General features: G+C 49.1%; 1 long non-coding RNA gene across 1 annotated transcript; it reads right to left on the bottom strand.

Annotated features, from left to right (window-relative positions):
• Positions 1-16,901: 16,901 nt before the first annotated feature.
• On the bottom strand, positions 16,902-23,816 carry LOC120399429. The gene is made up of 3 exons (XR_005595152.1): positions 23,669-23,816; positions 18,658-18,794; positions 16,902-17,890 (listed from the first exon to the last, which is right to left on the bottom strand). It is a non-coding gene; the product is annotated as an uncharacterized LOC120399429 (long non-coding RNA).
• Between the last annotated feature and the right edge of the window lie 1,726 nt (positions 23,817-25,542).

Here is a 25,542-nt window from a genome sequence, read left to right as displayed (position 1 = left end):
CTCCATGCAGCTAGGCTCTTCATGCCCCACTTGCCTCCTGAGAAGGCAGTCAGTGCAAGGGTGGCCCTCCTGGGTGGCCTTCAGCACCACTTGTGAAACTTGTGCAGTGACAGATTTCACAGCCTGCTTCTCCTTTGGGCGTCTGGCTAGTAATGAGGGTCACAAACGTGTGAACCTGCATTCGTGCTGAATGCTCACCTGTAGAGGTGACGGGAGAGAGAGGGGCTGAAACAAAGCATCACAAATGGCCCTTTCTGGGGTCTCTGGTTCAATATCAGGATCATATGGAGCCAAGCAAATGCCCCAACGAACAGAGGACAGCACCCGGATAACATACAAGAGATCTACTGTCTGTCTGCCTAGGCATTTTATACTGCACTCACCAACATGGTGTATGATTGCTCAGGTTTGAAGTCACTCTAAACATCTTTGATTCTAGAGATGGGCTTGCATCAAGGAAGAGCAGAGAGGTTATTTTACCTCTATATTTGGCACTGGTGTGACGGCTGCTGGGATACTGTGTCCAGTTCTGGTTCTCACAGTTCAAGACAGATGTTGATAATCGGAGAGGGTTCAGAGAAGAGCCATGAGAATGATTAAAGGATTAGAAAACCTGCCTTCTAGTGATAGACTCAAGGAGCTCCATCGATTTAGTTTTAACAAAGAGAAGGTTAAAGAGTGGCTTTATTATAGTCTATAAATACCTACATGGATTTAACCTGGGGAGGTTCTCTGTGTCTGTGTTCTCTGGCCTTTCCATTATGGTACCAGAGTGGGGAGAGTGGACAGGGAAAAAACTGAAACATTTAATGGAAAAATTTGAAAAAATATTTACAAAAAAAGAGAAAAAATGTTAATTTCCCACAGAAACAATTACTATTTTTTCTGCCCTCATTGTTCCTTTGCTGTGTCGGGAACCGTGTGTCTTATGGCCTGGATGGTAGCGCACATCCCTCTTGAGTGTTTACTATTAAAAGCTGATTCGATTGCTACAGCCAGTGCCTCCATGGTCTTTGCAGCTGAAGGATGGGAACTGGTGCTATGGGGATGTGCTTTACCTGCTGGGCAGGAGTTGTGTAAAATAATTAATTGTGCCATACATGGGTGGGGAATCCTATCAAGTGCTAAATTCAATAATAAAGAGGAATGCCTAGCTCTTAGGCAGTACTTTTCAGCAGTAGATCTCTAAGTGCTTTACAGAGCAGGTCAGTATCATCCCCATTTTACAGATGGGGAAGCTGAGGCACAGAGAAGTGAAGAGACTTGATGACTGTCACCCAGCAGACCGGTAGCAGATCCAGGAAAAGAATCAAGCTCTCCTGACTCCCAATCCAGTGCTCTAACGACTAGGCCACTAGGCCTCCCTCTTTTATATATATTTATTTGTAAGGCACCTGACATGGGAATGTTGTCTCGCGGTCCTCTGGTTTGATAATATGAACTCTCAGGGGAGGGGCTGTGTTTGTAAAGCACTGAATACATCTACAGTGCTGGATAAATGTTTTGTAATAATCATAACTATCAGAAGCCCAGGGTGTGTGAATTCAGCTTTAGTCTGATATGCAATCAATAAAAAGTTAAACAAACAGCAAGAGAGAGCTATGTTAAGCAAATTTAACCTTTGAATTGTGGTTTCTCTCTTGGATGCAGTTGGCAGCTGCTTGATTGGACTTGTCTCATTTTATAGTTGGCTTTTTGCATTTGATATATGTGTGTATGCATGTATGTTAGCATGTAGGCATGTTAGAGAGTGTGTGTATGCATGTGTGTTAGCATGTATTAGTCTGCAGGCATGTTACTATGTGTACATAGGTGGTCTTAGCATGTGTGTGAGCATGAGTACATGTGTGTGTGAGCATACTCATATTTGTGTTTTGGGTGGAACTGCATTATTGTTAAGAGTTTTGTCCATTACTATGTACAGATGTGCACACCTAAGCCCCAGCTAGATGCTGTGAGTAGCCATGTGTCAGGCTAGTTTTACTTGGTGGATAGGTATTTCCATGGATTAAAGCTTTCTTGGAGCCACCCAGGTGGCTAAGATGAGCAGCATTTGTCCCTTGGAGCAAAGTCACCCATCTTTGTGGCGAGTCATTTGGCAGCACACCGTCTGCAAGACCACCCTGCCACTCCAATTCCAGTGCGGTCCATTCTCACCAAGCAGTGTTTCCATCTGCATGCCCCCTGCTGGGCTGCTGGCACTTTAGCAGGCTGATGAAAGGTTGGCCACATGTTTGCATTAATGCAAACGAGGTAATTTGTTAAATCCATGGGACACAGTTGGCCTGGCACCCTATTACAACTCTCCCTGCTGGCTTTGTGGAAGGCAGCTGTGGGGTACAAATGCTGTTAGGAAATATGGAGATGAAGATGCCCAAATGATAGGCTGACCTAGGACAGGGGAAAGGTGTCAGCTACTGTCTGTCACCCTTGGAAAGGGCTTTGCATTTGTGTCCTGACTGAGATTGTTTTAAAGGGAATGTACATAAATATCAGTAGATGCTGTCCTAAAGCATTTACCAAAAAACTGTAATAGGCAACCTGACCTACAGAATAAATCTGGAAAGAAAAGTTCTTTCTTTCTTTGGCTTTGTCTACACTACAAAGTTGTGCAGCTTTATTTAGATCAATATAGCTAAAGCAGTACAAGCCTCTCCTTTGCACATAGTTGTGTTGGTATATTTATACTTGTAGAGGTAATTCTGTACAAGTAGTGGAATAACTATACTGGTACAGGTTTCAGAGAGGTAGCCATGTTAGTCTGTATCAGCAAAAAGAACAAGGAGTGCTTGTGGCACCTTAGAAACTAACAAATTTATTTGGGCATAAGCTTTTGTGGCTAAAACCACTTTTGTGGGCTAAAACAAAAGCTTACAGGCCAAAGAGCCTACAGGCTAAGGGCTTGATCCTGCAACCCGCTGCTCATTTTGGGCTGATGCACGGTTGCCCTGTAGCTTGCTGAATCATCTAAACCAATGGAAAGTGGGTGTAACTGCCACCTAAGGAGAATGGCAGCATTTTACCTCACTCTGAACTGCTGGCAATGGCTGCAGGGGTGATTCAGGCCCTTTGGGTGACATTCACCCCTGTGCAGAGGCCAGCGCACAGTCCAGGCACCACTTCAGCCCTCCTTGGAAGACTTTTGGGGGATTTCAGTGTTCTATAGGCCTTGCACAGAGTGATTGTTTTGTTGTTTGCAATGGGACTGCCATGGGAACCTGGGGATCTTCTTCACTTTGCATCTGCAATGGCTCAGCACGGCCCACTTCCCTTTGTATGGTGCAAGAGTGCCCCCAACTGACCACGCAGCCCCATGTCCTCTGCACACTCACCTTGTGCACCACAAAGGGAAAGAACAAATATTAAATACACGAACCTCTTCCTCTGCAGATGCGAATACCTACCGCCACCTCAGTGCCTGTGAAATGCCATGACCAGACCAGGCAGCTTCAGAAAGCCCCCGTCTTCCCCTTCACACCTGAGTAGCTGGGCTTGGTGCAGAGACACAGAGCCTGCTTGCTGTCACCAGTGCTGCTCCAGGGAGTAAGCTAGGGGAGGGAGGGAGGACACTATTATTCCTGGAGAGGCTTTCCTTTTTTAACCTCCCTCTCACACATCAGCTGAGTGTCATTCTGTGCTCTGAAACTGTTCCACTCTGCAGAACGGACAAGAGATGGTGCTGGAGAGTCGGCAGGAGCATGTTCGAATCCAATGTCTCCCTCCAGCCGGGATTCTCTGGGTCAGAACTCCAGCTGGCATAAATCAGCATAACTATCCAGAAGTCAATGGAACTCTGCTCATGGGCACCAGCCGGGGATCTGGCCCTTTGCCTCCATGGGATGGCATAGCATGCAGGAGTATCTGGAAATGAACTCGCCAGAAGGTGGCGTGTTTGATTACTATTTGTTTTACAACAGAACAGGCAGGCCCCATGTGAGATCAATGGCTCATTGTGCTATGCACATGGTAAGAAACAGACCAGACAGACGAAGTGGAGGAAGGAAGTATCATTATTCCCATATTACAGATAGGAAACCAAGGCACAGGGAGTTCAAGTGACTTGCTCACGGTCACAGAAAGTCTGTGACACAGTCAAGGACTGAATGCAGGTCTCCTGAGTCCCAGGCCATTGCCTTCTCCACAAGCCGGTCCTTCCCCTCTTGGGCAGCAGCTCATGCCCTGCTCCAAGTGGCCACTTCTCCTTCCTGAGAATGCATCTCCTCTCCCTGCCCAAAAACTCTGCTCATAATTCAGGTACACAACAGCCCACATGGCTACTGACTGCACCTGCAGCTCTCGTCGCCCAAGGAGCTCACTGCACGTTGCTCCATGGTGGCAGAGCTGCTGCTCTGAGCTGTGTTCCTGGGGGCCCGTAGGAGGGAATTCTGGCTGAGCCGGTCAGAATTCCACCTGCAGTCTCCCACTGCAGTTCAGCCCTTGTGCAGCCCAGCCTATGGCTGCAAACCTCAGCCTGCCCCATGGTTTATTTCCCATTCAGACCTGTCACGGATCGTTTCTGGGACAGATTTTCAGAAGAGCTCAGTGCTCACAGCTCCTATTTAGGCATCCAAATGAGTGCCGGGTGGTCAAGAAAGTGCTCAGCGGCCTGTGAACACTGGGAGCTGGAAGTCTTTTGAAAATCCAGCCCTGTCTGTATCGTGGGGGCTGATTTTACAGAAGTGCTGGGCCTTGACCTCCCCTCTCCAACGTTACTGGGGGTTGGGAGAGCTCACTGCCACTGACAATCTGCTCCTGTATGTATATATTTTTGTTCTGAGCAATACAAAGTGAGTCCTTTTAAAGTCATTCCTAGTTAAAGATTTGCAGACATTTGCTAGATCCTCTCTGTTCCTACCCAGAGATGAATAAGTAAAGAGCAAAAGATCACCCCCCTCACCTGAACCATGCGAGAATAGAACTGCCTCAGTTAGCAGATGTCCAGGAATAATTAGTCTTGTGTTTACACTGCGTAGACTAGCAGGGAGTTCGCAGGTGCCAGCAAGAGGATGAGCCTTCAAGCTGGTGTTCTCTTTGATTTTTTAAATGCTCCCTGTGGATTCTGAGCCCAGCCTCAAAGAAGCAGCTGTGGCTCCCACAAATCAATGAGCAGGGATGCTGGGAGAGGCAGGAAACAGAGCAGATTGGTCTGTTCTGTTCTATACAGGTACTCGTTCTGTGCTCATCACCATAGGATCTGAATGCCTTCCAGATGTGTATTAAGAGACAGGACTGTTCCTCTTCTGCTCTCACCAGGGAGAGAAGTGTGTGCAGGGAGTGTCCAGTTCTGGATTTCTTTTGTTTCTATCTACACACACAGGTTGCTAGGTATGTGCTAGAGATGGCAGCTCAAAGACGTGCCTTGCACTTGGCACGGAAAGAAGGAAGAGCTGGGATGGTCCTTAGTGCCTGAGGGATTTCATGCCATGGAGAGCTTTGAAGATAATGACCTTGAACTTGACTGCATGTTCTATGGGAAGCCAGTGTAGGGCGTGGAGGGCAGGTGTGATGTGCTCGTGGTAGCCAGTGCTGTTGAGGAGATGAGCTGCAGCACTCTGTCCCAGTACGTGCTCACATAGGCAGGTGGTCTCTGCTCTGTCTTTGCCAGGGAATTCTCTGTCAAGTGTTCAGTCTGCACAGTAACCTTCCCTTGGCCCCCGCAGGGGGAATCCCTCTGTGCAATTCTCAGTGCGGGAAGTAGTTGGATAAATCCAGGTCTCTGGATGCTGGCATGGATGATATTCTGGTACATGAACTTCTCAGCCTGTCACATGCCGCCTCTTTGGTCTCAGAGGCCTGAAGGAATTTGGGAGTGTACAGCGGGTGCTTAAAGGGCAACACAGGCCAGTAAGGAATGTGGGGTGGACTCTGTTCCATGGAACACCCTGGAAGAGGTGGGAATCTGCAGCGCTGATACTGGTGCTAGTTGGGCCCACTGATTCCATACACAGAAGTTCAAAATCCATTGAATTCTAGGGCCATGATTCGCTATTGCCTTAAACACTGTGCTATCATTTGCAGCAGTCCAGTGTGGATGTAAAATGCTATGAAATCAGATGTCTCCACTCCCACTGGGGGGAGCCTTTTACGCTCACATTGCACAGAGGCAAATGGTGACTTAAGAGTGATGAATCAGGCCCAAAGTCTGAAAAAACAAAACAATTTGATATAACCTCCCACCCCCAACCCCATCACTGCTACTGCAGGGGTCTGGCACCTTCCTCTTCTGAGGCATCTCATGCTTCCCACTGTGGGAGACAGGGTACTGGCTAGACAGACCTGGTCTGATCCCATCTGGCAATTCCTGTCTTCTTGTTATTTTGATATGGAATTGATCCTTTAGATGGAATAGGTTTTAAAAAGAATCTTGGAATGTCTTTTAGGTTTCTCCGCTTTGAAGCATAACAGCAATTTTCATTCCGATTACCAATTCAGTGCTAAGAGTCTTTACATAAAACAAGCCTATTGCATCAGCTGTGGGCCTGTGCAGTGCATCTGAAACAGGGAAATTCCACATGGGCCACTGGGAAACCATCTACTGTTTATTGCAGTGTTCTCTGTTTGCATTAGATCAAACATAGCAAACTCCTGATTTCATTAAACCTGTCGTGCGGTATGTAAACTACTCCTGTGCTGCCATGTGGCAGAAAACGCATAAGCCATTAAGAACCAGTCCTTTTGAAAGACAGAATACTGCAGAAGATAAGTGTACAGTACAGAGCTTCTGCCTGCCCTCAACTGTGAGGCTCGAGTCATGGCTAAGTAGAGAACAAATCTCACAGATGGCACTTCGGGCTCGACAGTCAGGCAGCAAGAAAAACAAGACCCTAGGTAGGAACACATCAATAGCTCTTTGTAAATACAGCTCATTGCTCAGAGGGGGGATTCCTGACCCCTATCCAGCATGGCACAGTCACATGTCATCGGCCAATTGTTAGACAATACTGCTGGAGACAGGCCTTATGGGCCAAACATTTATCATTATAGCTGTGTTCCAGGAGCACTCTGAAGCTCCAGCCAACACCAGGACCCTGTTGTGTGAGGTGCTGTATGAGCACATAGTGAGAGACAGTCCTTGCCCCAGAGCTTGCAGTCTAAACAGACAAAGGGTGAGAGGAAGGAGGAATTGTTATCCCCATTTTACAAATGGAGCACAGAAGCAGTAAGTGACTTGCCCGAGGTCACAAAGGCAACTTGGGGCCGAGCTGGGAATGGAACCCTCATCTCCCAAATCGCAGACCAGAAAATTGGCCACAAGCCAATCCTTCCTTTCTTTTTAAGTCATATGCTCAGGTAACATTGGCTTTGTTTTTATAATGGGAAGATAGGAATTGCTGTCCTTGAACAGATCAATGATCCATCTAATATGGTAGCTGTTACCAGATACTTCGCCAGAAGCAAAACCCAGTGCACTTGAACAACAGAACAATAAGGGGAATTCCTTCCTGACCCTACATGGTGACCAGTCTATTCTGTGAAACATGAGGATTGATCAACCCTTATAGCAGTCACTGGAGCTTTAGGTGCCATTCTTAACCATGTATGTGTCTAATCCTTTTTTAATCTTATTAAGATATTTAGTAATATCCTGTGTCAGTGAGTTCCACAGGTTAACTATGTACCATGCCTAAAGAAGCTTTTCCGCTTAGTGATCTAAACTTGTTGCATCTTAATTTCATCTAGTGCCCTCTGGTACTAGCATCAAGAATCACACTTTGCCCTTGTCTAGCACTTTTTGTCTAGGGCTATTAAGGTGTTTTGCAATTTACAGTGGAATTAATCCTTGACAACCACTCGTCTTGTGAAGTAGGTAAGTATCATCCCCTTTGTATAGATGGGGAAAACTGAAGCCAGAGAGGTGAAGTGCCTTGCTCAAGGTGACACAGAGATTTGGTCAGGGAGGCCAGGTTAAGAACCCAGGAGTCTCAGTCCTGTTCCATTGCTGCACAGTCCCGTGCGGCGAAGGGGAACAGAAGCAGCTGATTGGCTTTCTCTAGCCCATTCATTAACTCAGACATTTCTCTTCCCTTTTATTCTTTTCATTTCCAGACTCAATAATCCAAGTTTTTCATCCTGTTTTCCTTTCCCACAAACACTCCTCTCCCCATCAATTTTGCAGCCTGGCCCTGGGTTTTGTTTTACACAAATACTGTATCAGCACCCAACGATACTCCATCACAGTAGGCTAGGCTGTAATCACAGGAAATTATCTATGTGGGTGGGTTAATCAGCCATCTATTTCCATACAAGAGAAAGCAAGGCAAGGCTCTAACAAATTACCATTTACTTAGCTTTCTGCTTTTAATTAGACCACATTTGTCATTAGGAAATGATGCCAGTTTATATAAATTGACTCTACTTAATCCCAGCACCCCAGAATAAAAGGTTATAAAAGGTTCTGTCTCCCCCCCCCCCCCAGCCAAACAAGCATATTTCCTTGGGAGCATTAACACTCCACTGATTCCATAGGTTGGGATTAATGAGTATAAGGAACAAGAAATACTTGGGTGCCAAGCTTCATTTCCAAAGCTTTGATATGGAAGGAAAACACGGGTGCAAATGAAAATTAGCCAGTAATTAACAGATATACATTTAGCCTGATTCTGGCAACTAAACCTGCCAAATAATAAATTGTGAAGTGAAAGCTTCATCTTCTGCCATCTAACTGTCTCTTACAGTCCCAAATAATCCAGATAGACAATCAAAATGTGTATGCAGCTAAGCAAACTTTATATATGGGTCAGAGGTGCAAAGTACTTCACCTACATAAAGCTCAAGTAATCGGGTTTGAGGGAGGTGAAGTTTGGTGGGATCCCGGGGAGGCAAAGGCCATATGTAATGCCATGACAGATGTAATCAGTGTCCATTTTAAACAGGACACATTTATCAAATGGAATCACAAAGTACAGACCCAAATGCAGCTCCAGCGTTGTGTCTTGCTTATCAGGGACCACAGGCTGTTTGACACGCCATATAGCACAGAGACATCTAGTGGCTGAAGTATGTAACGCAAGCAAACCTACATACACTTGGTCTGGAACCCTGGTGGATTGAAATCCGCAAACAGTAAAGAAGTTGCCTTCTGGTGAGCTAATAAGAGCCATGCTGAGCTGGGTTCAGCGGGAAGTTACTTTCCCCTGGCGAAGCTGGTCTCAGTGGGAGGTCACTTTCCCCATGCCAAACTGATAGATGCTCAGCTGCTGTGATGAAGAGTGCAATATTAGATCATGAACGGAAGAGAATGGAGCTGCGCTAGGCATCTTTTGAAGGGGATATTAAACCAAGGTCACTAAAGATGCATTGGTTCTTTTCATAGAGGAAGGTGTTAATCTAGATCACTTAGTAAACAGGTCACAAGCAAACAATATGTATTTTAATATGGCTAAATGTAAGGTTATATATGCAGGAACAAAGACTGTAGGCCATACTTACAGGATGGGGGACTCCGCCTTGGGAAGTAACACTCTGAAAAAGACTTGGAGATCCTGGGGGGTAATCAGCTGAACACAAACTGCCAGAGCCATGCTGTGGCCAAAAGGGCTAATGTGATCCTTAGACTCATAAACAAGGGAATCTCAAGTAGGAGTTATATACCTCTGTATTTGGCACAGATCTGATGGCCACTGGAGTGCTGCATCCAGTTCTGGTGTCTACAATTCAGGAAGGATGTTGACAAATTGGAAGCGGTTCAGAGAAAAGCCAAGAGAATGATTGAAGGAGGATTGGAAAACATGTCTTATAGAGAGAGATCCAAAGAGCTTACAAAAGAGAAGGTTAAGGGGTGACTTGATCACAACCTGTCAGTGCCTGCATGGGGAACCGAAATCTGATAATAGAGGGCTCTTCAGTGCAGCAGACAAATGTATAACATGGTCCAATGGCTGGAAATTGAAGCGACCAGACTGAAAATAAGGTGCACATTATTTTTAACAGCGAGGATAATTAACCTTTGGGACAGCTTACCAGGAGCCGTGGTGAATTCTCCATCAGTGGATATTTTAAAATCAAGATGGGATGTTTTTCTAAAAGATCTGCTGTAATTCAAACGGGAAATATTTTGGGGAAGTTCTATGGCCTGGTTTATGTAGGTCAGACTGGATGATCACAATGGTCCCTTCTGGCCTAAAATCTGTGAATCTGGCCAAATTCAGCTCAGTTAATTGCAAGCCAGCACATGCTCCCTGCACGGTCAATTGGAGATCAGATTCTTCTTTACATCTTGCCCCAACCTATTGTGCAGTGTTGCTGTACACTGTTCACTAGTTACTGTGTTCCACCCCAGGTGGGGCTGCACTTCATTAATAAGAGAAGTGATGTTGGCATCCAGCTGTGAAGCACACTGGGGTTATTCTGGGTGCACGGCCCTAGGGAAATGTAAAATCTTATTATTTATGAGAGGATTTGGGATAAATACTCAGGACCTGGTGTGTTCAGAAGACCTCTCATGACCTAATGCAATGTGTGTCTATGGCCTGATTTAAGTAAGAGGTCTCTGCTATGAGAGACCGAGTTTGTGCCTTCAAATCATTTCAGGAACATTTTATAACTCCCTGACTGGAAGCTGAGCACAGTATAACGTGCTGCAATTCTTTGCACTCAGAAAAGCAGGCATCAGACCGGAGGCTAAGCTGGGCTGCTTCTGAAGAATCTGCCAGGGAACGCCCATTAAGGACATTGAGACAAGGGAACAGAACTCACAAGGTTCTGTGGACAGAAAGAGGTCGCGTCAGCAAATTACACCTCATGGGCTGTGGTTATTAGAGGCACAGGCACAAACAGGCCTAGTGTTATGTCCCTGCAGGCCACTTCTCTCTTGGTTCGATTGTTCTGAGAAGCCCCTTCATATTCTGCCTGGCCGCGGTAGTAAATCCCCCCCGTCAGTGCAGCGAGGTGTCTCCTTTGCACTCTCTAAGGCTCACACTATGTGGTCCTGTCACAGGGGATTCTGAATTAAGCAGCGTCAGATTGAAGGGGGCTGCATGGGAGTGATGCACGTTACTGGGAGAGCACACGAACACACAGGTGTCTTGCAGGGAGCTGCCCTTCCTAGGCAAACAGTGGCCTGGGGGGGACATGAGCCTACGAGACATGGTGCTCAAGAGCACATGGCCTCCTGCACTGACTGGGGACAGGCTGGGTCACTGTCGCCCGCTTCTGGGCCCTCGTCTCTGAAGTGCCGCGTGAGCTCTGGACAGCCATTCCCATGAGCTCTTCTAGAGCCCAGTTATGATGTTAGGCCTGTCAAAGGATCCCCCTGCCCTTTGTTCTCACCCAGAGGCAGTGAGGGAAGCTTTGCACTGTGCTGTCTGGCCTTCAGTCTCCATGGCTGTCAGGCTGGCACCTTCCCACCAGCACTAACATCCCCACATAGAATTGCAGCTGAAGGAGTGCTGCTAACCACTGCAGGGAGCCGTGACCCGGACCTCCTGGCGGAACCAGTCCTCATTCTGTGTCGGTAACGTAATGCAAACTTGCTGAATTGTGACCAGTTTTGGATTTTGCAATGAATTGTTTGCACCTCTCTTGTACATACCCACAGACCCTTGGGGAAGTCGAGACTGGCCGGGAGCAGCACTCTTTTATAATCAAGGGTTTAGCAGCAGATCTGGCTCCTTATTCAGGCAGACCAAACTATTAATGTATGTTAGCTGAGGTAGGGGAAGACACTTATGAACACTTTTGAAGGTGCTCTTAGAATGACTGACTGGATGGGTCTCATTTATCTGGAGCTCTTTAAGGTGAGTCTGGTGATGTGGCTGATTGCACCAGTCTTTTATGGAGACTTAAGCAATGTGCCACGCAACGGAATACTTCCTGCCTTGTTCTGGCTTTGCATTGCATCCGTTCCTTTCCTCTGCACCCCCGTTTCCCTAGAATATAAAATAACCAGGGTAACCATACCTTTCACTTAAACAAGAAACTCACCGGGATGCTTGATTATGAGGAAAATTAGCCCCTGGAAATGACAGGCTGAGAAGGCTGGAGGTATTGCAGCAATTTAGGTGAGGCAAGACGTCAGGCCTGATGAAGGAAATGACAAATGCTAAATGGAAACAGCTGCAGAGGCACTCACAATTAAGATGAGAGATGTAGCAAGCAAGGAAATTACATATCAATGCTCTGTATTCCTGAGCAGGCTGAGAAAATAGCAAGAGGGAAGGGAGAGAGGAGGAGAAAAAGTTCATCCGGAGGGATTTTGCCATGTCTGGAAACAGAACTGCTCACTGGAGCAGACTCTCATCATTTGTGTGCTACGCAGAAAAAAATCAGGAGCACCGGACTGGAATCAACAACAGACTGTTGGAAGGAAATTCATCTTCAGGCTTAGGTGGATATTGCTGTGCCAGGGGGGTCTGTGGGTTATGGGGATCATACATCTGAACTGGCAGAGAAAGGCACACAGGGAAATGAATCCAGCCCCAGGACAGAATTTCCTCTTCTGGGGATTCTCCTTGGAATGTTTGGGAAGCCCCTGTCACCACTGCCCGTGAGGGCAGGACAGTCACATGCAGCACTCTCGCACCGGCCTTTAAGATTCTTACTGATGCGTAGCCTCTGTTGAAGTGACTCTGAAGTCTTGCTCCCTAGCTCAGCCCGGCAGCACTCCTCTCACCCACCTGCCCGGGTGAGTCTCAGCGGTTTGGCAGGGAGAGGAGGGGTTGCACGTCTGTTCTTGTCGCTGTCACGGCCGGAGGTGCGGGGCGTGAAGGGGTTTGGTGCTTGGGCTCATACATTTGCATGACAATTTTGTAACTCTGCGACTACCCTGTCATATAGGACCAGGGCCCAGTAGTATTATCTGACAGTAGTGCCTAGAAGCCCCAGTGGATCTCCGTTGTGCTGGGCGGCTGCACAGACTCACACTGAGAAACAGCCGCTACCTGAAAGGGCTTACCTCTAAACAGACAAGACACAAAGGGCAGGAAGGAAAATGATTTGCCCAAGCTCACATTGCAGGTCAGTGGGCAGAATTAGAACCCACGTCTCCTGAGTCCCGGTGCAGCACCCTATCCACTAGACACCCCCTGGGCCTCTCATAAGCACTTTAGGGACATGGATGCTTTATGACTGAAATAGTCTCATGATGACTCCACCATCTCTCTCTTGCAGATTTCAAAGCCCATGCTGTAAGGTGAGGCATGATAAACCACTGTCTTGAGCTCCCTGGAACGCCTCCGCTGCCACGCTGCCCGGATGGAGCATCGGCCTTAACTCGTTTCCCTGTGACCGCCACTGTCTGAACTCTAACCAGGGCTCAGGAGGGAGATAACTTACTGGGATTGGGAATTGAGGCCGATGAGCCATGTGCATTTGTGTGTGTGCAGCTGCTCATCTGCTTTGCATGTGCATGGTCCAGTTGGCCATTTACACGGGCAATGGGTATTTAGCCCAGCTCGTGTGTGCAGATGCCAAACACGCACACAGTAATTGGAACAGGAGACAATTCTGCTCCCTCTCACCTGTAATGTAGCTGGTGTCCTGTAGCTGATCTGAAAAAAGACGCTTTAGGGAAAGACCCACCTTCCATTCTCTTTAAAAGGTTCAAACAACTCTTCGTCCCTTGGACTCTCAGCGGCATAAAGAGTCTGAGGGTATGTCTACACTACAAGAGTAGTTCGATTCAACTTAATTCGAATTTGTGGAATCGACCTTACGAAGTCGAATTTGTGTATCCACACTAAGGACACTAATTCGACTTTGTGAGTCCACACTAACGGGGCCTGCGTCGACTTTGGAAGCGGTGCAGTGTGGGAAGCTATCCCACAGTTCCCGCAGTCCCCACTGCCCATTGGAATGCTGGGTAGAGCCCCCAATGCCTGCTGGGGGAAAAAATGTTTCGAGGGTGCTTTTGGGTAACTGTCATCATTGAACCGTCAATCACGCCCTCCCTCCCTGAACGCGCCTGCGGGCAATCTGTTCGTGCACTTTTCTGGTCAGTGACAGCGCGGACGCCACAGCACTGCGAGCATGGAGCCCACTGCAGTTATGGCCGTTTTCACCTCCTCGCACCTTATCGTCCACCTCTTCCACAGTCAGCTGCTGAGAAATCGGGCTACTTTTCAATGGTGCTGCAAGCACTGGTGGACCATAGGGGACGTTTTACCAACATCAACGTCGGGTGGCCAGGCAAGGTTCATGACGTGCGTTTTTTCAGGAACGGTGGTCTGTTTAGACACCTGCAGGAAGGTAATTTCTTCCCGGACCAGAAAATAACTGTTGGGGATGTGCAGATGCCTATAGTGATCCTCGGGGACCCAGCCTACCCGCTAATGCCCTGGCTCATGAAGCCCTATACAGGCGCCTTGGACAGCGACAAGGAACTCTTCAAGTACAAGCGAGCAGCAAGACCTGTGACTGTTCAGTTTCTTTACAGAGAAGCTGAACCTGCCCCTGTTTCTTTACCCAGTTACTGTTGACTATCCTCTGCAGTTACATTCCCCGTTCACCCCGTTTCCTCCACTTCCAACACACGTGTAAAAATAAAATACATGTTCCATTGTTACTTAACAAAGGTTTCTTTATTAATGACTTTGCGTTAAAGGGTTGAAACTGGGACGCAGACTGTGCTGCGTAAGGTGTGCAGTGATGTAAAGACTGCCTCTAAACTCGAGGAATGACAGGCTCCTGCTCCTAGCGCGGTCCGCAGTGCCGGACTGGTTGTTTCAACGGAGCCTGCCATCCCTCCTTTTTGGGATTCTGTGTGCGGGGGCTATGTGACCTTGTGGCGGAGGAGGACGGATACAGATTCCTGTGCTGTGTGACTCTGTGGTCCAGGACAAGGACCGCTGCATAAGATCTGTAACCGCCCTCCCCCGCTACAAAGTCACGTTCCCCCCCCCACCCACACAGAACCTGGAAACCATCTCCCATACCGACCAGGGTGCCTACTGACTGCACTGTGTGTGTGACCTGCTGCTGATCCTGCCCCCGTGTCTGTACCCTGGTAAAGGTGACTGTCCTATGCAATTACCCACCCCCTTCCCCACCCCACCCCCTTCAAACACAGTCTTCTGTAAAAAACATGACGGAAACAGTAATTAACAGCAAAGTATTTTTAATAATTAACTAGACAGTTAGGGGATGAAACTGGGATTGGGGCTTGGGTGAGTCAGGAAGGGAAGGACTTCTCAAAATTTAGGGAATGGGAGCTTTTGGGTACTTGAGCACTCTGCTGGGGTGCAGTGACAGTTTTCACGGCCCCTGGCGCCCCTCCTTCTGGTTATTTTGGGTGAGGGGGCTTTGGGACTTTGTGGCGGGGGAGGGTGGTTGCAGATACACTGCAGGGGGGCTCTGTCCTCCTGCTTGCGGTCCTGCAGAACATCCACAAGGCGCCGGAGCGTGTCAAATTTTCCCTGGGCATTTCCTGTGTGGCTGGTCAGAACATCCAAGCTCGGACTGCTGTCCAGAGCGTCAACAGAGTGGTGCAGTGTGGGATAGCTCCTGGAGCTACTAAGGTCGATTTCCGTCCACACCTAGCCTAATTCGACATGGCCATGTCGAATTTAGCGCTACTCCCCTCGTCGGGGAGGAGTACAGAAGTCGAACTCAGGGCCGGCTCCAGACCCCAGCGCAACAAGCACGCGCGTGGGGCGGCACTTGCCGGCAGGGGCGGCAGATTGGGCCGGCAGACCTGCCACAGTCACGCCTGCGGGAGGTCCACCGGAGCCCCGGGACGACTGGACCTGCCACAGGCATGACTGCGGAGGAGGAGCTCCTCCCGCGGCTCGGCTGGACCTCCCGCAGGCGTCACTGCGGACGGTTCGCTGGTCGCGTGGGTCGGCTGGACCTCCTGCAGGCATGACTGCGGCAGCTCAACCGCAGCCGCCGGACCAGCGAACCGCCCGCAGCTGCGGGAGGTCCAGCCGAGCCGCGCGACTAGCGGACCCTCACCAGTCAAGCCCACGGGAGGTCCGCTGCTCCCGGGGCTCCGGGGCGCCTCCCGCGCATGACTGCTTGGGGCAGCGGAATATGTAGAGCCGCCCCTGGTCGAACTAAAGAGCCCTCTATGTCGAATTAAATAGCTTCGTGGTGTGGACGGGTGCACGGTTAATTCGAATCAACGCTGCTAAATTTGAATTAAAGTCCTAGTGTGGACCAGGCCTGAGCTGTAACTAACTTTGGGTATGTCTACCCTGCAGCTGGGAGGGTGCTTCTCAGCACAGGCAGACACAGGCTAGCTCTGCTCAAGCGAGCATGCTAAAAATAACAATGTGGCTGTGGCCACCTGCATATGTACTTGGGGGTCTGGGTGGGTTTTGTAGCTTCAGCTACCGCCCAGGCTGCTGTAGCCCACCACACTTCTATTTTTAGCACACTAGCCTGAGCAGAGCTAGCATGTGTAGTTCTACCTGTGCTGTAGCACGGTCCCAGCTGCAGTGTCGACATATCCCGAAAGGGGTTAATGCTGTGGTCGCAAAGCTCCGACTGTAAGGGTTCTCCAGTCCCTGCGTACCCTTGCCTCCATTTCTGATCCCAGCAGAGCACCTCCCCTATGCTCTGAGCAGGGGCGGCTCTAGCCATTTCGCCACCCCAAGCACGGTGGCATGCCACGGGAGGCGCTCTGCCGGTCGCCGGTCCCGCGCGGCTCCGGTGGACCTCCCGCAGGCGTGCCTGCGGATGCTCCACCGAAGCCGTGGGACCAGCCGACCCTCCACAGGCACACCTGCGGGAGGTCCACCAGAGCCGCGCGGGACCAGCGACCGGCAGAGCGCCTCCCGCGGCATGCCGCCCCAAGCACGCGCTTGGCGTGCTGGGGCCTGGAGCCGCCCCTGGCTCTGAATTAGGTGGGGCAACCCCCACAACTGTGCTTGAGGGACTGCATCTCCCCTATGCTCTGATATACCAACACAGCACCTCTTTGCTAAATAAATGTCACCTGGGCAACACAAAGCAGGCTAGCTAGAGCACGTAGACAAGGGAGAGATGCCTCTGAAATGCTGCACAGCACCCTTCCTTCTGAGCAGCGCCAGGACCCTCCTGAACACCTGAGAGCAATTTAAAGGGGTGAGTGTGTTTATAGATATATTTGGAGAGGCTATAAAGCTGAGGAACAGTGTTTAGTCCCTTTAATTATAGCACAGATGGTCCTATTCAAATCTGAGCCTGAAGAAATCCTCTTAGAGCTGGCAATCAGGAGAAGGCCAGATGGTTGACCTTCCCTCTCTGTGCAAGAAGGAGCTCGAGCTTTCATCGTCTCCCCAGGCTCGCTGCCTTCTCCCTAGACACCACATCTCCACCATCTCTCCCCACACTCCGCATTATTCAGCTGCTGGGCTTGTGTATCAGTGCTCAGCAAGTAGCAGCCTTTCCCTGCAAGCTGGGTTGTGAGCTCCGGGCTAGCCCCAGGGATGAGACATTAAAATAAATCCTACACTCCTATGTTACCCTGCCAGAGCGGTGGACAGGGGTGGGCTGTAGTGTGACTGCAAGCCAGCCCCAAGGTCCCCATTGGCTGTGCAAGTGGAAGTTTATGATTCCCATAGTTTGGAAATGGTGGGAGGAGACAGACCTGGGACCTGGTGTTTCACTTTGCAGGATGTAACTTCCACTGATTTTTTGGTCTAGCGGTCGGAGCACACACCCGGATGTCAGAACTCCTGAGTCCTAATCCCGGCTCCGACACAGACTCCTCTGCTATAACCTTTAGCAAGTCACGTAACCTCTCTGCCGCCCGTTCCCCCTCTATATCATGGAGATAATTCTAGTGACCTCATGGCCGAGCTGCAAAGATCCATTGATAGTCTACCCTCCACTGAGGCCATTGCGAGTTCAAAGAGCAGGTGCAGACCGGCTGTGCTGGTGATTCTGCGATGTGGAGTTCATGAATCCCCGGCGCAGCTGGGCATCAGCTCTGCTTCGGGAACATCCTCACTGCCTTGCTGCCTTTGTGGACCTGGAATGTAAAATACCACACTCAACCCTGGCACGGGTTTTTAGTTCTAGCCTTTACTAGGAAAAGTGGGGGTAGACCTCCGAATTCATTAACATTTCCAATGCATTAGTAATAGCATCGGATTAGTCTCGCTGCCCTGAAATTAGGAGATAAACTGGTACTGAGACCAGCTATAGGATTTGCTGTTTCCTGAGCCCACTTCCCCCATTGCACTGTGTGTGCTTAAACAGAGACATGTGCCAGAGGAAAAATATCAAGAGTGGTAAGAGAAGAGAGAAGCGCCTGAGAGCATCTACAATAAATTTGAGATTCTTCTGTGACTTTCTTTCTCGAAGTCTGTTCTTAAGACCCCCGGAGAAATTGCTTTTCATGCTCTTTACCTAGTTTTGCAAAATGCAACATGCCATTGGAAAGAGTGCACCCTGCAATACAGATGTGTACTAATGATAAAGATAGCAACCCTACCTTGCAGTGTACAGAGCCTTCCATCTAAGGATCGCAAAGCCCATTACAAACCCTGGCCCCCACCCTACAATCAGATTCATTAGTGCTTTGCAGGATCAGGGCTTTCAATTATAAGCTCTTTGGAACATGTTTATATATGTTTGGATAGTGCTTAGCAGGAATACAAGTAATAAATAGAACAAATAAATTAATTTAGATTCCTGGCACTCCTGTGAAGTAGGCCAAAATTGTCCCCATTTTACAGATAAGGAAGAAGAATAGTTAAGTGCCTTGTCCAAGTGAGTCAGTGCTTAGAACAGTACCCAGTTCTCCTGATCCGCAGTCCTGTGCATTAGGCCCAATACTTCTTCTCCCCACTCACATATGACAATCTGAACTCTATGGACCTTGCAACCTTTTCAAAAGCGGCTGATGACCCAAACCCAGTGTCATGCAACCTCTGAAAGAAACCGAAATAAAGCAAGGTGTAATAAAATCAACAGTCTCATTCCCAAAAATCCAGGACTCTCAACAGAGAGATTTTCTACTAAATACATACAGATTCTTTGCACAAGTCCTGACATGAAAACAAAATATGGAAAAGCTCTTCTCTTTTTAATGATCACTGCGAGGTCCTTAAAACAAAGGAAAAAGGTGCCAGTCTGAGACCAAGTGAGTGAGTTCTGCCCTAGGTGGCCCAAAGGAACAAAATCCGAAGCAACTGCTCTCCAGATTGGAAATAACTTCTCATGTTCTAAGTGTAAATTCCCTGTGTAATCCATTTCTATGTGCTGGAAATGTCACCCAAACACTTATTTATTCCTGTCAGACAGCAGCAGACATGGGGAAGATGCATTAAGCTGAAGAGAATTAGTTTGATGAGAGAAGGTTGGAAATTATGCAAATTCCGAATGAACCCATACGTTCAGCAATCAGGGAGCAGTTTTAATTGGCTTGGTGAGATTTTTCAGGCTTGATATATCTAAAAAATATTTAATGCACTGAATGCACCCTCTCAATGGACCAGGGAGGTGGATTCTGGAACATCATCAATGAGGATCCATCTTGATCCATGCTGCAAAGACTGAGCAATGAAAGTGAATACAGTGAGATGCGCAGTCTGTTGGCAAACTCGGTGGACTCAATTTTCTAACCTTACACTGGGCAAAATCTCCCCAGAATGCTGTAGCTTTTCTGTTTGTCACAGTCCATTCTGAGCATTCATCCCTGTGGGAATCTGCACTCTGGTCTGTCTCTTCAGCTCCTGGTGACCTGTCTCAGCTCCCCTTGTCTTACCCAGGGGCGGCTCTACCTTTTTGGCCGCCCCAAGCAGTCATGCGTGGGAGGCGCCCCGGAGCGGGCATGACTGCAGAGGGTCCGCTGGTCGCGCCGAGCCGCGGGACGAGCGCCCCCTCTGCAGTCATGCCTGAAGCAGCTCCGGTCGTCCCGGGGCTCCAGTGGACCTCCCGCAGGCATGACTGCGGCAGATCCGCCGGCCCAGCCTGCCGCCCTCCCCGGGAAAGGGCCGCCCCACGCGCGTGCTTGCCGCGCTGGGGTCTGGAGCCGGCCCTGGTCTTATCCCCGACTTTCTCTAACACTGAGCTCATGGAAGTGGAAGATCAAAACTTACAACTTCATTTTCCCAGGGTGTCTCTGAAGAACCTCCCAACTCTCTCCCCCATTGAGGATGATTCATGTGCCTCAGTCGATTTCAGGGCTCTCAGTGTAGCCAGAAAACAAGCTCCTGTATCCACTGAGAAGAATCACTGCTAGCAAGTGTGGTGGAAGGAAAGAGTTTTGAAGTCTCTGTTCGGATGGTCTTGTGTCTTACTGATGCAAGGAAAATGGTCCTCAGATATAATGATCCTCATCTGAAAGTAACTATTAACTGCCTTTGTTGTTGTTTATGGTCCCGCTTGAATGTGCCAGCTGAGGAGGGCCTGTGCTTTAGGGTAACGCAAAGGGTCATACTCCTGCAGCAAGGCGAGATAACATTAGCAAGATGGAGTCACTGCGGTGTGGGGTGTGAGTGTCTGATGTAAGAGATGCAATAATTGATTCCACTCTCTTGAAAAGTCCCCGAGTCACATATTGATTATTCTTTATTAACGTTAATTATTCTGTGTCATGCAATAGCGCTGTCCTGCTGTTGTCCATTTAGTGCAGAGAGTGAACTCCTGCGCTATCTGGACCAAAGGGTTCAGAAAGGGAGACGGGTGGTGGATACCTGCCTGCACTGCTGTTGTGCTGGGAATTTTCCACCCGGCCTTATTTATTTATTTTTCACAGTCCCCCTTCACTGTACACAAGAGCATTTTCTGCTTTTAACATTATACAACTAGCAGGGCTGGCTCTACTGTTTTTGCTGCCCTAAGCAGTGCGCCGAATTGCCGCTGTGAACGGCGGGGGCAGTCCATGTGCCCTTAGGGCAGCACATGTGTTTCCGCGGTGGCGGCAATTCAGTGGCAGCTTCTGTCTTCAGCTGGAAGACAGAAGCGGCGCTGCCGCGGGCAGCTGAACATAGAAGCTGCCACCGAATTGCCGCTGCCACAGAAACGCACGTGCCGCCCTAACGGCGCATGGACTGCCCCTGCCATCTGTGGCGGCAATTTGGCGCACTGCTTGGGGGCAAAAAAACACAGACTGCCGCCCCTTGCAGATTGCCGCCCCAAGCACCTGCTTGGAATGCTGGGGCCTGGAGCCAGCCCTGGCAACTAGCACAACTCTTAAAAGGAAATTAAAGCATCAGATGGAGCCGCCCTTTCCATCCGTCACCGCTTTGGCCTACAAGGACAGCTCACACTTCCAATTCATTTGTCTCATGACTCAGAGCAATCAAACTGAACTCAGCCCTTTCAGTGCCTTCAGGTAAGTGCTTGTCCTCAGTTACGCTATCTTGGAGTGGATCATTCTGTGTAGTTCCTGAGCTACTGTGGGTTGAGACTGGCTCCATTATACTCTGCACTGGAACACAGCTTGGTAACTAATACTTTTTCTTAGAGCAAATAGAAGTTTCTTGTCATTTTCCCCCACAGGATTCACATGGCCTTATGGAGCAACAGACAAGAGAATGATGTAGCCCAGGGTCTGAAATACTGTGGAGTCCATTCGAGTCAGTGTGAGCTGTAGAAGTTATTCTCACTCACAAGCCTCGGTTTGTGCACAGACTAGGGTGCCTCTGAAGATAATAAAAGAAGAGTAATTTCATTTGCATGCTTATTGTACCTTTCCCCCAAGTACCTCAAACCACATTGGAGACATTAATTAACAGAGCCTCACAACTACCCTTGGAGATAGGTATGTGTCATTATCCTCAGCTGACAAAGAAGTGAACAGAGCCGTTTATCTGACTTGCCCAAGTCATGCTGCCAGTTGCAGAGCCAGCAATAAAAAACAGGCATCTTGACTTCCAGTACCATACTCTAATGCTGTCTCTCAGAGCTGGGAATGGAACCCAGGCGGTACCTCGATATGTCTATACTCTGCACACTCCCACAGGGCAGGCAGCTCTGCCTGGGCACATCGAACCTGCAGCTGAGAGGTGTAATTCCCAGTGTGGGCTGATTCATATGGTCTAGCTCTGCTTGAGCTAGCACCTAAAAATAGCAGTGTGACTGCCGCAGCACAGTCTGCATCTGGGGCTAGCCCCCACCAGGTACGTACCCCAGAGGGTCAGGTATGGTGGCCACGCTGCTATTTTTAGGCACTAGCTCGAGTGGAGCTAGCATAGATGGCAGGTTATATACTTTTGTGGTGCCTGGGCTCCAGGAATATTCAGGGCTGGGGGCCCTTCTCCACCATATTTGGAGCTGGGTCTCTCCACCGGCCCTGCCTAGAGCAGGCCCTGGCTCCTGCGGGTCTCCCCCCACCCCGCCGCATCCCTGCCTGGAAGAAAGTGGCACATGCCTCTCCCTTGCCTGTTTGTGCTGCCAGAGTAGCACATTCCTATGCGGAGCCCCTCTCCCGGCAGCAACTGCTGTCTGCTGCCCCAGGGTCCTAGTGCCCCCATCCGCTAATGGCAGGGCAGGCTGCCCTTCTGCCCTAGCCCTGAGCCTCCCTAATGCCCCAAACCCCTCAGCCCCAACCCTCATCCCCCCCTCACCCATATCCTCTGCCCCAGCCCTGATCCCCCTCCTACACCCCAAACCCCTCATCCTCAGCCCCACAGCCCTCACCCCTGCACCCCCTCCTATCCCCGAACTCCCCTCCAGAGCATGTACCCCCTCCCCACACACCCCCTCCTGCCCTCAAACTCCCTCCCAAAGCCTGCACCCCCTCCCTTTGCACCCCCTCTCACCCCCAAACTCTATCCCAGAGCCTGCATCCCTCACCCCCTCCTGCACACCCACCCCCTGCCCCAGCCCAGAGCCTGCACCCAAACTCCATCCCAGAGCTTTCACCCTGCACTCCTCCTGCACCCTAATCCCCAGCCCAGGACCTGCACCCGACCTCCTCCCCTCACCCAACCCCCCTCACAGAGCCTTAGGCAGGTGGGGGTGTGTGTGGAGTTTGGGGGGATGGAATTGTGGGGGTGGGTTCTGGGCACCACCAAAATTTCTATAAACCTGCCACCCATGCTAGCACATGTACATCTACCTGAGCTGGGAAGCACCCTCCCAGCTGCTGTGTAAATGTAGCCTCTCTGTCTATACTCCACACACTCCCCCAGGGCAGCCAGCTCCCTCCCTCTGCTGATATGCATCTATATCTCACTCACTCCTTATTGGCCTGCACATAGTCAGTAGAGAGATTTGGGGCTTTTTTAAAGGAGGTCCACTGTGACAGGTTCCAACCAGGGTGCCACTTGGAACTGGGGTGCCACTGAGCCCACCTGACCCACCAGCCTGGGATCCCTTTCACACTGTGGTGCTGTGTTAAGTTGCCAAGTTCTCCAAGCCTGCTCTTTCACCTGCACACACACAGGTGGGGACACACCCTGCTGCAGCTTCACACAGATGCTGAGATCAGCTCTGCATGGGAAGGCTCAGCTAAGGCTCCTCCCAGTTGCTAAGACAACATCCCCCCACCCCCGGAGTGTAAACCCCAAATGATACCATCTTGCACTGCATACGGAACTGTACAGCGTAAGCTCATAAAATTCGCCCCCTCCCTTGATGCGGCGAGAGGTATGCACCAGCTTTCTGCCCTGAGTTATAATTTCCACACACTGGTTTTAGACAAGACAAAAGCAAATTTATTAACTACAAACAGATTGATTGAAGTGATTATAAGTGATAGCACACAGATCAAAGCAGAGTACTTAAGTAAATAAACAAAACTGCAAACTGAGTTTAACACACTAGATAGGTAGGATATAAATTAGAAAATTCTCACCCTGAGTGATAAACAGGCTGGCAGATTCTTACGGCACAAGTTGCCTTGGCTCTGCAGCTTGGGTTTTTCCATGCAGGTTAGGAATCCCTCTAGCCTGGGACCATCACTTCCCACAGTTCAGTCCTTTCCCCTCAGGTGTTTCCAGGTGTGGTGGTATAGGGAGAGTGAGGTTCCCCCCATGATGTAATTTCCCCCCTTTTATATTTTCTCCCCACTTGCTGGAAAGCTCTTTTGCTGTGACCTGGGTCAAGCATTTCCCACTGTGTAGTGCTGTCTCTGAGAGGTTTCTATGGTACACGGTTCCTGGGGTAATCCTTGTGCTTGTGCGTATTTCCTCATAACCATTAACATTGTTTGGCCTTTTTACTGTTGTACCTGAAAGGCTGCTTGTGGGTGTTTTCAACCTCACAACATGTTTCAGTAACACTGGCAGGGCAGGGGTAAAACCCCTTGACTGCACTGCTAAAATGCTGGCTAAGCCCTGCCTTCAGGCAGAGAGGCTGGGGCAGAGGTGCAAAGCAGCCAGCAGGGAGCCCAGCTGAGGGCCCTAACGAGGGCTGGCTCACTGCAATAGATTGAGCTAAGCAGTGACATCTGGGCTGAAGGCTAGGAGGGCTATAAAAGGCCTGCGCAAAACTTAGTTAGGAGGCTAGCCTGGGAGGGGACAGGAGGCTACAGCTGGCTCCTCACCACAGGAAGGGAGCCTCAGGGCCAAGAGACCCTGGAATGGGTTGGAAAGGGGATAACTGTTAGGGGATAAAGGGGACTGTACGGTGGCACTGTAAAATAAAGCACAAGAATGAAACACCAGAAGAAGGCGTGAGGACTCGTATTTTACCAGCCTAGGCACAGGGTGAGAAGGCAGAAACCTGTGCGGACCTTGTGACAAACACATATGTAGCCAAACTTCATAACTTCACATACGGCAATAGCACATACAATCCAATGAGAAATTACTGTCTAGCAGATCAAGACTTTTAGAATGATACCTCACAAGGCATACTTTGTACAAAACATATCCTAATTACATGACAGTGGTGAATATTGGGGTGCCAGGGTGTCACATCTAGATCTTCCTTTGTTGCAATATCATTAGCACAGATAGCATTCTGGTCAGATCGTGATCTGCCATTGGTACCAAGCTCACCTGATGCTACAGTAGAACTTCAAAGTTACAAACACCAAGGTTATGAACTGACCGGTCAACCACACAACTCATTTGGAACCGGAAGTATGCAATCAGGCAGCAGAGATGGAGGGGGGGGGGGGGGCGGAAAGCAAATACTGTGTTAAAAGTAAACTACTAAAAAATAAATGGAAAGGCTAAAAAAGATTTGACAAAGTAAGGAAACTGTTTCTGTGTTTGTTTCATTTAAATTAACATAGTTAAAAGCAGTATTTTTCTTCTGCATAGTAAAGTTTCAAAGCTGCATTAAGTCAATGTTCAGTTGTAAACTTTTGAAAGAAGAACCATAACATTTTAGAACATAAGAACATAAGAAAGGCCGTACCGGGTCAGACCAAAGGTCCATCTAGCCCAGTATCTGTCTACCGACAGTGGCCAATGCCAGGTGCCCCTGAGGGAGTGAATCTAACAGGCAATGATCATCTCAGATCTCATCCTGGTCAGATCGATCTGCCAGAGGCTAGGGACACCATTCTTACCCATCCTGGCTAATAGCCATTTATGGACTTAGCCACCATGAATTTATCCAGTCAACTTTTAACATTTGGTCCTAGTATGCAACCTCCTCAGGTAAGGAGTTCCACAAGATGACTGAGGGGGCGTGAAGAAGAACTTCCTTTTATTTGTTTTAAAAGTGCTGCCTATTAATTTCATTTGGAAAGGCTAGTTTATTATTTGAATAAGTAAA

This window comes from Mauremys reevesii, linkage group 2 (genome assembly GCF_016161935.1).
Source record: "Mauremys reevesii isolate NIE-2019 linkage group 2, ASM1616193v1, whole genome shotgun sequence".
Classification (NCBI taxonomy): domain Eukaryota; kingdom Metazoa; phylum Chordata; order Testudines; family Geoemydidae; genus Mauremys; species Mauremys reevesii.
This window is presented reverse-complemented; position numbering and strand designations above follow the sequence as displayed.